The sequence below is a fragment of the Phaethon aethereus genome (genome assembly GCF_964289735.1).
Source record: "Phaethon aethereus genome assembly, chromosome: 3".
Classification (NCBI taxonomy): Eukaryota; Metazoa; Chordata; class Aves; order Phaethontiformes; family Phaethontidae; genus Phaethon; species Phaethon aethereus.
In genome coordinates this window covers 120,063,132-120,079,336 of record NC_138576.1, presented here as the reverse complement: position 1 = coordinate 120,079,336, position 16,205 = coordinate 120,063,132, and the positions used below count along the sequence as shown (strand labels likewise).

The 16,205-nt window shown below is 49.1% G+C and overlaps 1 protein-coding gene across 2 annotated transcripts in view; it reads right to left on the bottom strand.

Annotated features, from left to right (window-relative positions):
- The window catches only part of MEIS1 (Meis homeobox 1), a gene marked incomplete at its 3' end in the record, with an annotated part of 107,471 nt that overhangs the window by 84,569 nt on the left and 6,697 nt on the right, over window positions 1–16,205 (bottom strand). The window lies entirely within an intron of this gene.

Genomic DNA, 16,205 nt, shown 5'->3' with positions numbered 1-16,205 from the left:
GGAGGGTCTCAGCCACGTGGTTGTGACAATAGTGTATAAATAAGGATAATGGCCCATTATGACTTGGGCTTATACATTAGTCACCATTTAGCTGAGAACGGACGCTGCGGCATGAACTGGGACTCACTGATAATCCCTTTTTTAGTAGCTTTTACCTTTCTCTTCCAAGCTCACCCCTGCCCCAACATTCAACTGAAACTTTCAGCCCAAATCTTTCCAAAATCAAGAACACACAAACAAAATCGAGAATACACCAGCAAAATCATTTCAGGATTTCAAGGCTGGGCTGTAAGTTCCCATGATTTAAACCAGTTTTGCACCACTGCTTTTCTTGTTGGTCAATAGTTTCTAGTGCCAAAACCATGGTCCGGCTGGTGACTGATTCGAGTCATGGTCGCATGACTGATTTAAAATAAAAGAGGATTCAGGTGCCCTAAATGCTGCACTACATTAAGGGCAAAAGACCTTCTACAAGGGATCCCATGGCATTCAAAATACATTTCCTGACTTTCGTTTTGGTTCTGAAGCTTGTTGAGTACTCTGATACAAGCAGGGGAAAAAAAGAAGAAAAAGAAGAAAAGGGAAAAGTGAAAGAAACCACAAAAATGTTTGTGTATTTAAATAATCCCAGAAGCACCAATTGCCTCCCATGCCCATGAGCAGGTGCTTCAATCACCTGGGGGACGTGCTGGGCTGAGAAGCACGAGCCCCAGCAGGTACCGATGCAACGACCCCATCAAAGGGAGGACCCCGTTTGATGAGGCCTCCAAAGCAGTTATTGACTCGTGTCATGGTGAACATCAAGCCTTAATAAATAAGAAAGCTACAGACAAAATTATCTGGTTAATGGCTAAATTGGAGAGTCAATATAAATAACATTACGTACACTTATTACTGCAATCCGACAACAGCTGGGCTTTGAGTCAAGTTAACATTAATATGCGGGGCGGGGGGAAACCCTCTCCTTCTGTTTATTTTAAATAATAAAATGGGGTTTTTTTGGGCACCAAGCATGTGAAAGGGCAAAAAAAAAAAGAGGTCCTGGCCAAACAACGAAAGGTTTGACCATAAGTACATAATTAAAACACTTTCTGTTACAGATGATAAAAATTGTACTCAGCATCTTTTGCTATATATCTTCTCAAAAGTTTTGCGAGCACAGCCCTCTTGTGGGCTCATTTGTGTTTGTGTAACAACTGGAGACGGGGAACAGCTAATTCCTTTAGCTGTTGGACGAACCTCCGCTCCTTCAGGCTACAAGAGAATTGGCTGCAGGTATAATCATTCATCCCCTCGCCCTGGAGGAACTGAGCTGCTGCCAGCAATTTGTCAACATAATTTGGGCTTATTGTTTTCCTTCTGAAGTTCTATCTTATTTTCTTTTCCTAAATTAAATACTTATTCATTAGGAAAAAAAGTAATGTGTTACATTTGAAATGTTCTTCAGATTTTTCTTAACTCCTCCCTTTTAAAAACCTTCCCCCAATCCTCTCGAGGGTAGTGACCCACCATGTTGGGAAATACTCGTGCTCGCTACAGGCGCTCGAAACGAGAAGGGGGCTGCTTCATAAAGTCATTGCATCCACCTCCTACAAACTTAACCCATCTGTTCAGCAAGGATTTATTTTTTGCATAATTTATCCTTCTGGTTGTTGGCCATACTGATGTCCCCAACCTCACCTGGGCAAAACATTCAATATGGCTGCTCAATACCTTAAGTGTATAATCCATAGTACCGATGCTGAAGCTAGAGCTGCATGATGGACAGACCTGGTCTTTGCAACCCACAAGCCTTATCCCAATCCACTTCTGGAGGGCATGGCCAATAATAATCCTCAGGTAGCCTGTTTCCCATCCAGCATAAAAGAAAGTTTTTGAATTCGCTCTTAATGGGGAAAAAAACCTTGAAAAATACAAATTGGTAAGCAGGACTAAAAACATACTTTGATAATTTTAAAAATAGAATGCCATGTATTTCCTAGATTCCACACACATACATTGGTTTATTCCAATCTCTGTCAAGCTCTGGGGACCACGGAATCCATGGTCATGACTACCTTGATTTCCTGAGAGGACCCGCTGATGGCTTTGCCATCTTGAACAGCTCCTTGGGGGCTAACCGAGGCTCCCAGCCAGCAGTCCTACCTCCCAGCCTGCCAAAGCCATGTGGGAGCACCATGTGCAATACAACCAAAACCAAGGGAGTCAGAAAAAATGATACGTGCAGGAACCTAAAAATGCCGCAAAATAGACTCTTTTTACTGCCAATGACTCTTCGTAACCTGCTTCATGCAACTTTGATTCAGAGGCGAATTATTTTTAACAGAAAGCCAACAAAGGCACAAATATCAGGTTCGGATTGAAGAGAGGTGCTCCGAGTCTACAGAAATAAGGTCGTTGAAATGACAGACAGGCGATAACTCCGCCTGCAACTAAGCAGTACAGCGAGGTCGACTCTTGCGCAGATGGAAACCTTTGCAGCGTTAGAGGTGGCAGGGCCCGCCGAACTGAAAAGCAGAAGAAATTCTGCGTGGAAGCCTCGGCTCTGACCTGGATTTCCCTTCCTAGCCCCACAAAAGTCGTAAGCTTTCCATCTTTAGTTTCCCCTTCTTTGAAATGAGGGTAGGACTCTGACGCTTCGCAGCCGCATAGGAAAAATAAGATGTAAGCTGTCTTTACGCATGAAACACAGGACGGCTTCCGAGACAAATAGGCAAAAGGAAATGAGAGCAGGTATCAATGCAAATAGCACAGAGGATGGAAAACCGGGAACAGGACTTTTGCCACCGGTTTTCACCAGACCAGGATTTCACCGGAAGGGGCCAGAGGCACAACTAACATTGCACAGTGCGAAGAGCATCAAACCAACACCCACCAAACAGCCCTAGTTCTCTCCATTAGCCCTGCTGTCACGATTCGTTGCTGAACCCACCCAGGTTCGGAGAAGGAGCCAACACCTTCTCTGTGACCAGCACGACACCGGCTGCGTACCTGCAGAGGTACCTCTAACTTCCCATCCCCTCCGAACCCTCAGAGCACGGAGGAGAAGGGGGTAGGGCGGGGAGAGGAAAGGAAGGGGTCTGAGAGTCCTGAACAGGCTGAATGGAAAAGAAAACATGAGCGCAAAAGGACAGGGCGATAGCGCTTTCCAAAGGAAAAAAGAGTAATTGGAAGCAGCGAGCATAAACCACAAAAAATAAAGGAGAACGAAATGGAGATCATCAGACTGGGTGGGACATAAAAGACAAAAAGGAAGGGGAAAAACCACAGCTCTTCTCTTCCAGGAGGCACCAAAGCCCTGTCAGTTCTGCAGGGGCAAGGCTTTTGAAAAAAAAAAACCAAACCAACCACTTGTGCGTGTTTGTGCGCACACGGGGGTGCGCGTGTTCACAGCTACGCGGGGACCCCCCAGCCTGGGCTGCGTTCTGCCAGAAGCACAGTCCCACCACCTTGTCCCCATCCCGAAATCAAACCTGCTGTGCTTGGGGAACCATCTCCAAAGTCCCTCTGTGGTGGACAGCCGGACTTTCTCTCTCAGAGAGGACTCCGGAGCCACCCAAAAACACCTCTGGCAATAGCAAAATCAAAGTTTTTGGGGGCAGTTAGACCTCAGGTTTTGCTTCTTGCATTGGTGGTCGCTGCACGTGGAGGCCACGATGGACACCCACAAAGCCTGAGCAGCAACGGTCTCAATCACAGTGTGCCTTCCATTTGATTGACCTTAGTCCATTCCTCATTTTTTTTATCTCAGCTCAACAGTGAACACCGCCTGCCCAGCCAGGTTACCCGAGCCAGCTGACGGCGATGCAGGGGTTTTTTTCTCCCACGTAACAAACACTGACCGGTACTTTCTATGGAGTGCAACCCCGCATTGTAAACCTGTCTCCTCCCTTTGATAAGGGCCGTATCGCTAGCTAGCGTTAATCCCTGTCCCTTTCTCGACACAAGGAAACACAGCGTGGTGGTCAGGGTAGATAAAATCACAGCTCCACGTGGATTTTAAGTCTAATATCGTGCAGAAACACGCACAAAGTCAGCCCCAAACGACACCGCTACCTCCTGAAGGCTGGCGTCCAAGGTCTCGGGGTGTGTTAGTCCTCTTCGGTTCATGCTGAATTTAATAGGACTAGAATGTTTTCAGCATCTTTCTAGACTGGGAAAAAGGCCTTCAGAGACAAATAAGAGTGTCCTGTTCAATATCTCATGTAATGATTCCTCCAAAGGTGTAAACAGGAAAAACGCCTCGCCATTTCACCAGAAAATGAGCGTCCGCCGTCCCTTCCTTTTATAGTGTTTATGTGTTAAAAGTCATTTAGAAGGGGATCTGCCAGGCGCCCAGGCCCAACTGGCTGGCTGAGGTCCTGAGCCTGACCTTCCCGGGCAGGTTTGGAGTGAGAGGAAGCCCTCAACCTCTCCCACCCCTCTCCCTTCTCCCCTCCCAGGGGCCCAGCAGGCAGCCTCGGCGGGACTCGGTCTTTCGGAGAGATCTGCGCTTCACCCTGAACATCTGGGCTCAGGCGAACGGCGAGGGTTTGCTTACAGCAAAACCCGCATCTCCAAGCATTCCCCTCACAGATTTTTGGGGGTGGTATCTTTCGGGAAGACAAAGTTAACCCGTTGGGGCACCCGCTGCCAATTTCTTTTTTTTTTTTTTTTTTTAACACGCACTTAAACGCCGACTTCCAGCATCCCGTCGGCCCAACCGGGGTTTCCTGGGGAGGGAAGGCACAAGCCACAGCCCTCGCTCTGCAACAGCCATACTGCATTTCAGCTCCGTCGCGATCAAAAACGCCGAGCGTATGTCACAACTATCAAACGGTCTTTTTGGCTAACTGACAACAGGCGCCATTCGGAGCCAGCGTTATTTTGACGACGGCGCATTGTTACCCGGATTCAAGGGCCCGCTCGCCTTCGCAGCGTCGTTCGACGCCAAAACCAAACGGCAGCAGCGTTAGCGTCGCTCCAGCTACACCTTTCCGTCGGAGCGGGTGCGTGTTCCTGGTCATAAAGGCGTCTGCGTCACCTCGAGGGCGCCACCTCGTTTTTTAAGGCCCTCTGCAAGTCACGCACTCCGGTACGTGCCGCCCGTTATCTCCAGAAGGCTTAAAACTGGAATCCCCGTGATTCACATTTTCCAACGCTCGTGGCCAAACCCTTCCGCCGATCAGCCTCCTCCACTTTCTACCGTTTCACAACACGCTGAATCTGCAGCCAGGCAGAAGGGGCCGAGCGGCCCGGCCCCGCGCGCCGGCGGCCACAAAACACACGGAGCCCGGGCCGCGGCAGCCGGAGGAGGGCGAGCTCCAGGGGCGGATCGCCAGGCTGAGGCTGCCGCGGCTCCCCAAATGCCTCCACCCGCTCATTGAGGGATGGCTTGGAAGCGTAGCTGGCCATCAGTCGCCCGAAAAAGCTGGGCTGAGAGGTCTGTGTGGCCTCGCTGTGCCTCCCAGGGAGGTTTTGGAGTGCCCAGCGGGGCTTGTAGCAGCGCAGGACTCACGGCACGGCCCCACGCGGACCCGTGCCGTGGGACGGGCAGGCCAGCCACCGCCCCGCAAGCGCTTCCAGTCAACCCCGCAGCTCAGCTCCTTCCGCAGAAGTTACTGGCGGCATCGCTCCTTACTCCCTCCAGAGTTTAAGTTTATCCCCTCCCTCCTTTAAACACGTTTTGAAAGTGGTGATTACACAGAAGAGAGCAGAATGGGCCAAAACCAAAGCACAGAGCCACCAAAAGCAACTTCCACCGTCAGCCTTTCAATTCAGCACAGTGTTTCCTCCGACACCAAACAGACACGTTTTGCTTTCTTTACGCTGTTTTCTTTAAACTATGGAACAGTTGGAATAATTAATGTTGGACTAATTAACTCCTTTAACATAATATTGGAATAATTAATTCCTTGAACATATCACTTCTTATTCTCATATGTCTCCTATGCCTTGCTATCACTACACGACATACAAATTAAGGTACCAACCCTACCTGATGAAAAGGTAGGAGCAGACAACCACAGCTCACGAGGAACTAATCGCCTCGCCTCAAGACCTCAGCGACGGACCTGGGAAGAGCACCCGCATCTCCCCTCCTGCCTCGTGCCGTCAGCGGAGCGGCGTTCCCCACCCCTGCCCATCCAGCATCGCCGTACCACCCAAAGCATCTCTCAGACACTCGTCACTGTGGACCAAACCCCGGCTCGACACACGCACGCGTCCATTTAAGAACAAAATTAATCCTCCCTGCACATACTAATCGTGTGCGTACCTTCACTCTGACTTCAAGGAAAATAATAATTAAAAAAAAAAAAAAGAAATCCCTCACAGGGGTTATCCGAACGTAGCAAGACTCCGTCGTACATACCATGCTTTTGCTACAAAACTGTGCCACCAGGCAGCGCGATGGGCCTCGTGGACATGGGAAAAGCACAGCGACGCTCCCCCAGGAGGTGGACGCCACGCTGGTAAAACTGGTTTGCTCAACAGGGAGGAGGGCCAGGAGCCTCCCGGGGTAACACAGCTGCAAAATCCACCAGGCAGAGAGGGGCAAAGGAGGGAGCGGCTCGAGCACGGCCGCCACGCTGCCTCCGGTGCGTGTGGGCAGCGTGCTCTGGGCCCCTCTTCCCGAGCGTCCCAGCGGGCAGCACGGGCAAGCTGCCCGCTGCCGGCTCGCCGGCGTGCTTGAAAGGCTTCTCTTCCCCCTCACCGTCACCCTCCTGCCACGGTGATGCCCAGCGCAGGGGCTCAGCCGCAGAGCCCCTGTTCGTGTCAGGCGCTGCCCAAAAAGCCTGCGTGAGCAGGCGCGAAGGAGAGCGCCGAGGTGTGACTTCAGATGACCTCGCGGTGACACGGCTGCACCCATCGCCGAAGCACCGCCGCGCCCGGCATGCAAGGGACCTGCGGCCCCGTAACACTGCCCAACACCACGCAAGAGAAATTTTATAAATTACAAACCACAGGGACACTCTCCTCATGACAAAAGGCGAGTGGAGGAGCTGGGGGGGCCAAGGCCACCGTGGCATGGCACACCCCTGTGCCTGCACCCCAAGGAGCACAGGGGTCTTCTGCGTTGGCCGAAGCCTAAAACCGAAGTGCCACCTACTGAGTCTACAGCATCCACGTCCTTCCGGATGGGTTTCCAGCAAAGGGCTAGCCGTGGTTAATACTTAGGTCACTGCATTAAGCCCAGTCTCGACAAGCAGTCACCGTGCACGCGAGAGCACGCGCCCGGGGTTGCTGCCGAGCGTTAGCGAACAGGTGACACCCCACCTGAGACCAGAGACACCTCTGTACACCCCACCCCAAGGCGATGGGCAAGACGGGGACAGCCAAGCGAGGGCTCAAGACTTTCGTGTCCACGGATAAAGCGCAGCTTGCGCCCACAGAGCTTGCTCTGGTTCAGGGCAGGGCGAAACGGCGGCGAGACAGAACTCCTCGTGTGCCAGGCTTTAGGGCGTCCTTTTCCGCCGTTTCGCTCTGCACAGACAGCCGTAGCCCTGCATCCCAGCGAACGGGACGGACGAGGCCGTGGAGTTTTTAATCTGCTCTTCCCCTCTCTCCCTGAGAGCTACACAGCCTTAAATGGAGCTATTTAAAGCTGGCGTTAAAAATGCCAGCCATGATCTGACCTTCTCGGTAACAACAAAACCAGACCAAAACCTGAAGACCAAATGAATGAAAAGAAAATCACAAGGTAAGTTTGCATTCCCTGAACATGTGCCAGCTGCAAGAATCTTAGATTACATCGATGCAGCCTTCCAAATTTTAAAGACAATAATTTTCTGTATTAAGGGCCCAGTAACCCTAATGGAGGCATAATTAGGCATTGATGCCATGCCCATATGAGAGAAGCTTGAAAAACTTAAATAAACTGTGAATGGCAGGATTAACACCGCAGCTTTTCATTTTGTACAGCTGTTTGAATACAGTACGCTGCCTGTGATGGCATCAGCTGTTGCTTTGCTCTTGGTCAGTATTTCTGAAGTTAAAACGGGCAGTTCTTTTAAGCAAATGAAGAATTACCCCTCTTATTGTTGGCCTGTTTATTTCAGCAAAGAGGGTCTGGATGCGTATTTGCTTTACATTAAAAAAAAAAAAAGAAAAAGCCAAACGGCAAATAAAATTAGCTGGCCAAATTCAAAGCCCGGTGACGCCAATAAGAGAATTTTAATTTACTGTGATGGCCCTTCAGGACGGAGGAGTAAGTAATGCAGTTTTGGAGATCATCTGCACAAGTGGGAATATCATGCGGACGCCTGGAGAGTCCTTGAGAAAATAGCTCACCTCGGCCCTGATTGAAGAGGAAAGACAATACTATGGTGAAATAGAATTCTGTATTTCTAGGAAAGGCTCCAATAGCAAATTGCTTACTAATGCAAGAAGCCTTGTAAATTTTATTATGAATGGAATGGGCAACGGCAGGAGCGTGACACGGCACAGCATTTGCACACACGGTTTAGCCAGTCAAAAGTAAATAAATGGGTTGCTTATAAGCTCTAGAAGACACCTGAAAATACCTCTAACAAAAAACTCGAGCTCAGTGAACTCCAAGCAAGAATATAAAGCAGCTTCCAAAACTATCTTACCGTTATTTTTTTCGCCAGGTAAATTAGTTCTCCCACAAGTTAATTTTCAATCCCTGGTTTTACGGTTGGAAATACCAGCATTAAGCTAGATTTCCTCACGGTCCTTAAAAACTGGCTTATCAGCGGACGCAGGAGAAGCTACCTACGCAGGGAGCGCGTCAGGACGGCAAACCACCGCCGCGAAATAAAACACTCAGGTTACCGGGAGGAGGACCGATACCGGGGGGGAGCCGAATGCCATATTCACTCGGGAAATGCGACCCCCAAGCCGCAGCCCCCCCGGGAGGGGCGCGGGCAGCTCTCCCTCTGCCTCACGGCGCGGCAGAGCCCTTGTCCGTGCCACCTCGGCCCAACCCAGCCCCAAATCCCTGGCACCGTAAAGCTTTCTGATTTTTTTTTTTTCCCCCCCAGGCAGCGTTAAAAACAGTATCGCTCTTGAGCTGCGGGAGCGAGAGGAGGGTGCAGAGCCCGCCGGCGCCCTGCAGCCCCGGCCGGGGCGATGACGAATGCCAGTGGTTAAGTGCCGCTGCGGAGATGAATATGCCTGACGAAAAGCTTACCTAAAGCTCGCGGGGAGCCCGCGCCCGGCCGGCCAAACCTCTCCGGAGCGGCGGGCACGAGGCCACCAGGACGCTCGGGAAAGGCGAATTAACTAAAAGTTAATGTGGATGTTCTCATTCAAAAGAAAAGTGGCCTACTCCAAAGGGGATTAGGCTAAAGTGAACTAAGGCCACTTTACTTCTGAATGAGAGCATCCACACAATAGTGCAATGCACTTTAACTAATGCACTTTAATTTTACACCCAATCAATTTGTCTTACCTCTCCTGAGTGTCCTTGTGTGGACAAACCCAGAGATTCATCGAGTTTTGAGGCCAGGCGGGAACCATTAGATCAACCCATCTCCCTCCCCGCGCGTTATGGGCCATTGCCTTTCACAGTTATCCCTTTATTGATCCCCAAAACTCATGGATGACTAACGTATAACCTCCAACGGGGAGGGGTGGGAGCAAAAAAAAAAAAACAAAACAAACCACGTTTCTTCAACGGGGCGCCTGGCCTGGAGTTGAAGACACTTGCAAAACAAGAAGCCACTTGCCAAACAAGAAGCTACCATGACTTTCAGCAGCCTGTGCCGCCGCTGGCAAAAGTAAGAACGGCCAAATTTGGGCGCAAATCCATTCCTTTCCATCCTACCTTCCCCATGCCCCGCAAGTTAGCAAGGAAATGGCAGTCTCTGTACTGTAACTTTTAAATCTCTTCCTTATTTTTTTTTTTTTAATTGCAAACAGGCCCCTTTGATTTCAGGACAAACTCAAGATTTTTTTTTTAAATTCACCTTGCCAATGTTTTAATTTTCTACATTTGCCCAGGTATCTACCGATGAATCTCAAACTCCCTTTTCCAAAATCCACTGACCCCCAGAAACAGCTCACCACCCGCACTATCGCCTTTGGTACACACAACGACCCACCTAAGCCTGAAATCTCCACGTCGCTCTTCGCCTCTCTGATATATACGCCCCAAAATAAATAAATGAAACCGCAACGGCAACAACCGGCGAGGCAACTCGACGTGTCGAGCCTGCGGAGGTGACGGGGATCCCCCGTGCCAGCAGCCCCCTCGCTAACGGAGACCAGACCCCCACCACCGCCGCAGAGGGGCTGAAGCTTTCCAGGGATCTCACCTAAATTAAAAAAAAAAAAAAAAAAAAAAGCGGGGGGGTCCCAAGGACACCGGCCTGCGGAGATTCTGCTCTCACCTACGCTCCGAGGCTGGGTTACATCTCTTTTTTTCCCCCCTTTCGAGGGTAGTAAAAAGGAAAAGGCAACCACTTTGCTGAGCCCGCCAAAGAAGAGCGGAACCAACTGCCGGCAAGTTGTAAGTCGCGTTACAGAATATCGGCGGTGGGTTGAATACGGGGCTGTTCATCAGGGACAGAAATAGGCTCAAGCAAGGCAAAGCGCAAAACGCGCGCTCTGTTAGAGTTACCCTCGCCAAATATCGCTGCGACTGTGGGGAAAACACCCAAATATAAACACTTATTTCCAAATTTGCCGCGCGAGGCAAAGCCCGCTCCGAGCAGCCGAGCATCAGGAGAGGGAGGCAGCACGCCGAGGACACAAGGTGACACCGCAGCGCGCCCCGGCTTCTCCTTCTCCCGCACAACCCCCGCTGGGAAACGATTCCAGAACCCTTCAAAAATTTTAATGGCCAGTTCGAAACAACCCTCCTCTTTATTTTCTTAGATCTGTTTAGATTACACAAGATAGCTCCTAACGGCACGCTCATGTGACCAGAAAAATCCCAAGCGCAGAAATGCAAAACAACAGCAAAAATGAGATTCTCTAATTTAAAGAAGCTGTGCCGGATTTTCGCTGCTTTTTAAAGCGGCGTTTATCAGCACAACCTACGCTTAGTCGTTTTGATGGAGTGCGGTATCGTCTGATTTTTTTAAGTGCTACCAGTGCCCACTGCGGGCTGCAGCGACCCTTCCGCGTGCAGAGCCCACCCGCTTTGTCGCTCCCTGCAGACGAGCAGCCAGGGAAGACACAAACCCTCAGCCATAAAGCCTAAACTTAAGGTAAAACTCAGTTTTTTCACAGCTTCCTTCCAAACCTCCAAGTTGCCCCAACAATAACAACATGCACCGCAAAGGCGCCGCGAGCTCCCGCTTACAGGAACACCTTGGGATACGCTCAGAAACGTTTAGGACGAAGTTCCAGGGTTACCTGGGGTTTAAAAGCAGCTCTGTCAGGGTTTGACATGGAAAAGGATGCAGAAAATCAGGAAATGAAACTATTCTTTGCAAAAAAAGGTAACTTCAGTTTGGCAAAACTTTACACAGAAGTTAGGGCTGAGCATGCAACTTAAGGCAGGCAGCAAATACTACACCCTGCTGTAGGGATGGCTACCTTTGGGCTCTTGAATGATTTAAAGAAAACAAACAAAAAAATACCCCAAACCAGCAAAGATTCTTGAATTGAAACCGTACATTAAAGAAAATATATCCAGTCTCATACCTACTTAACAATGTATTTACTTGCTTAAAGAAATTGAGAGCAAAGAAACCCTTCTTTTGCTAATACAATTTCAGCCACAGTGTTTCAGATGATAACAGGTCCAGAATATCAATTAACATGTTCTATCTTTACCTTAAATAGTCTGCCAACCTTGGGCATGGTAACAGCTCCTAAATATCACCAAAAAAAAAAAAATTACCCAAAAACGAACAGAAAAGGATTCACTGGCTCAAGTTGGCATAAAGTCAGAGGAAGAAAATTAAATTTTGAGTCTTTTAAACATTATTTTATTGGTCCTCCTCAGAGTCCTGCTTCGCTGTAACTCTTTCATTATGCAGAAATGAATTCTACCTTGCACCCTCTGCACCACATCCATTATTTTGATGCCTGTTCCTCCAACGTGGGAATACATATACTGAAGGCAGCAATATTCTTAGCTCCCCCCACTAAAAACCATATGTGGTTTGAAAATATCTGTGAAGAAAGCCCCAAGTAAAATAGTATCTCTCAGTAATTTTTTTTTCCCCAAGGCACTGGCTGCAAGGTACAGCTAATACGTTTGAAGTATTTGGGGAAGCTAGTCTAGTCATAACCGGTCGATGCCCTAAACAACCCCTCCACCTTCAGATATGCTATATATTGCGTTCCAGTTTATGATTCCTTCTTTGTAAAGGCCACATTTTAAGTAACTCTTCCGTTTTAAAAAAAGCTGCTGTCTATCCGCATTTTGTTTAGAGGAACTCTGCAACTGCGCGCATTAAAAAAAATTATCTATTGCAACATAAATAGAAGAGTTGCTTTATTATATGCATATATATATATGATATACTATCACCCAAGAAAGGCCATCTAAAACGCCGCAGTTGCAAACATTTAAGACTCTAACAAAAATGACTGAGACTCTAGTACCAGTTTACTATCCTTCAACAATTTCCCTGACAGTGGAGTCAAATAATGTTGAATTATGGACCTTCTTACAGGAAGTCTTATTTCATGTTCATTTTTTGATCATTTCCCTCCTAGTCCCTATAGGAATTTGGCTGGTTGCCGATTTGCCTTTAAAAGTTTCTGCGCACGTAATTGGCTCGTGCACTATTAAATTATAATCTTTGTCAAGTAATACTACTGTGGATTTGTCCAACAAGTTTATTTTCCATGAGAAAATACTGCTTTGTCCCTATAAAATCTATCTTGTGCTGCTAATGCACTTTATTTGAATGCGGTGCCTGCTTTATACCATGTTTTCCTTAAAGGGCTTTCCAAAGGCTTTCTGTAGACGCGCTCTTGTAGGGGAATTTTACAGTTCACACTAGGGCACCTGGGTGCCAAGGTGATGTAGCTTCAAGAAAACAGCCCCATGGTAACAGTTTAGGCTTACCTAAGAAGCTGGATTTCTGCTATCTGACTACAGACAGTCTTTGGGGTTTTGGATTTTTTTTCAGTCGGAGAGAGTTTTCCCAGCCGCATCACGCAACAGCTGTGTTTTAAATCTTTCCGGGCTCCGACAAACATTTGAAAATTTAAACATGCAAATGTTTGAAAAGCTAATGATTAAAAAAAGGTTTATTTTGAAACTTTGAGGATGGGTTCAATGCTTCAGTTAGGGTTTTTAAAGTCTCGGGGCCTGGTAGATCTCGAGTTCAATTATCCCCAGGAAAAAAAAAAAAAAAAAAAAAAAAACACAAAACAAGAGAGGGAAAAAAAACCCCCCAAAACGAAAAAACCCAAATACCCAACTCCTGCCTTGTACTTCTGGAGCCGTAATGGTAAACAAGAATTCTGCAGGTCCCACCCTGGCAGGCAGTGGGGTCGTGCCCGTGGGAGAAGGATGCTATTTTAGTGACCTATTGCCACTGAGCTGGTTAAATCACTGAACAATGGTTAGTGTTATGGGGCTTTACTCTGCAAAATCTAGCATTAGTGTCATTGCTTTCCATTAACCGGGGGGACAGACGGACGGACTTAAAGGCACTGGCACTGAGGGGCCTATAAGGAAAAAATAAATAAGGGGAAACCAGTAAGTTAAAAAAAAACAAAACCAAACCACCACAACCAAAACTGCTAACTGTAACCTTTACTACCACAATGTAAGAAAATGTAATTAAATCCGTAATAAAAGCTTTTACATACTTACTCTTTTACTACTCTCAGAAGCACCGCGGCGCGCAGGCCGAGGGCCGGGCACCCGGCCCCGCTCTGCCGCCGCCCGGCCCTGCGCACCCGCGCTGCCGAGGGCCGCGCAGCCATAAACGCGCACCGCGGAGGGACATCCTAATTAGCCGCCCCAGCGACAAGCACTCAACACCTTATTATTTAACCATTAGGGCCCAGATACTGCCGGCCTCGCCGGGGCCGGACTTGGCACCGGAGTTCAGCGGGGGCGCGGGCGGCCGCGCATCCCCCGGTAAACCACCCCACCCCCCGCGCAACCTCCGCGGCGCCCCTTGCGCCGCCCGCCCGCCCTCCGCGGGTTTTTATCCGGGGGGGAGGATGGGGGTGGGGAAAGAGCGGAGAAAAGCGCATTTTTGCGCCTTTTCCCCCTTCGACGGGGAAAGCAAAGTCCCGCTCCCCGCGCAGCTCCGCGGATGCCGGAGGCGCCGGGGCTGAGCCCCGCGCAGCGGAAGAGGGGCCGGCGCCGGGCGCGCAATGTCCGCGCTCCTGGCGAAAAAAAAAAAAAGGGGGGGGGGGGGAACACAGAGACACACAGACGACCCGGCCCGACCCCCTCCCCTCGACAACCCCCAAACTATCGCTTCATTTCTTTAGCTTTCACTCTAATAAAATAATGATTCGTTGGGAAAATGGGGTATAAATCTTCATTTTGGAGGCAATTAAAGTGTTGATTTCATTCGTGCCCCTGAGCGATTCTTGTAATTTGCTCAAATAGCTTTATGTACCCAACACTCCAGAGCTTTTAGAAACCCATTTTCTAGTTAGACTTGTTGGATTACAATTTTTATTCAACGGCAGCGAGCCCAGCTTCCCTCAGCCCGACCCGCGCTGTAGGGCTGCCCTCGCTTTAAGGCGCTGCGCGGGGCCGCCGGTCCCCCCCGGAGCATCCTCCTTCCCCGGTCCCCCCGGAGCATCCTCCTTCCTTCCTCGGCCCGCCGGGCCCCTCCCCGCCGCACCGCCCTCCCCGCCAAGTTTTTCCCTGTCTCAGTAAAATTGGATGATAAAAAAAAAAAACCAAAACCCACAAAATCCCAACCCCACCAAACCCCCATATATACGCGCGTAAAGCTCTTTTTTTTAAAAAAAAAAAAAAAAAAAGTCTACGCCTGCCTCCGAGCCTGCCTCCCCCTCTCACGGCACCACCGGCAGCCCGACAGCCAGGAGAGGATACCGCAGGTACTGCCCACGCCGCAATGCCACGCACCTTCCCGCCGGGAATCTCTAAAATAACGCCGGGCTGACGGTGCCGGGGACAACGGCAAAGCGGCGGAGGAAACTCCCGCCTGCTTGGCTGCGCCTTGCTCCAGCCGAAGGGAACCCCCGGAGCGGGTTGCTCCTAAGACTCTATTCACGAAGCTGATCATAAAGAAGAAATAACTTGGGGTTTTTTAGTCCGGGATTATTATTTTTTTTTTTTATGGTATCTGTGCGTGTGTGTGTTCAGGGTCCCCTCTCCCGCAGCCAAAGCGCTGCTGCCCCTCGGTTGAGGGAAGAGAAAGCCGACCGGGAGAACCCCGCAGTTTCACCCACCTCAAAAGAAAGAAGGGGGGGGGGGGGGAAAAAAGCCAAATCTCAGCCACTTCCATCATCTAGGAGCTTAATTTAGCGCTGGGCACCTCCTGAATTAGCCCCAAACGCTCCCATTAAAAGGCAAGGCTAATCCCAGCCTAAGCCCAGCGAGGAGAGGGGGAAGCCAGCTTTCCCAAGTCATCCCTGTTTCCCACAGCGGCTGCAGCCGGCATTAAAGGTTTGAACCATCCCAGACAAAACCTGGACACCGTCAAAGCCACGCAAGGCTTTGCTGGCTTGGTTTGGGGGGGTTAGATTTATTTTATTGTTATCTTCTTTTTTTTAAAGAGAGGGGTCGAAAACTTGAAAGATCAGGGAAAATAATTTAAAACCTGGGTCCAGTTTTATTTCCTCCTCCTCTTTTTTTCCCCCCTCTATTAAGTAAAATAAAATGGGCGCGTTTGCAGCAGGCAGGCGTGCACAAAGCAATGTTCACTGAAGTCTAAAAGCGTTCGGCCAAGGAAAACTGACAAGACGGACTAATGAACCGTAGAGACGGGAAGAAAATAGCCAGTATTTGCTAGATTTCAAACCCTCTCTCTCTTCCCCGGACCACCTATCTCGGATTTTAGTATTATTTTGGTAAACAACTCCAGCCCTTCCTTTCCTAAGCCACCAAGAAGCCAGCGATTCACGGATACCACTCCTAGTATTGTAAAGGGTAAATAAAATAAAGACAAAAATTAAAAGCGACAAGAAACAGGTCGAGTTTGCAGGCAATGCTTTTACAAGCTCATCTCGCCAGGTCGAATCCGGGAGCAAGCCTTAATGAAGCAATAATAGCCACATTATTCAAAAATTTTCATTTCGATGGAAATTTATCTAAAAGGGACTTAATCATATGCAAATAATAAAAGGAGGCGTAGTGA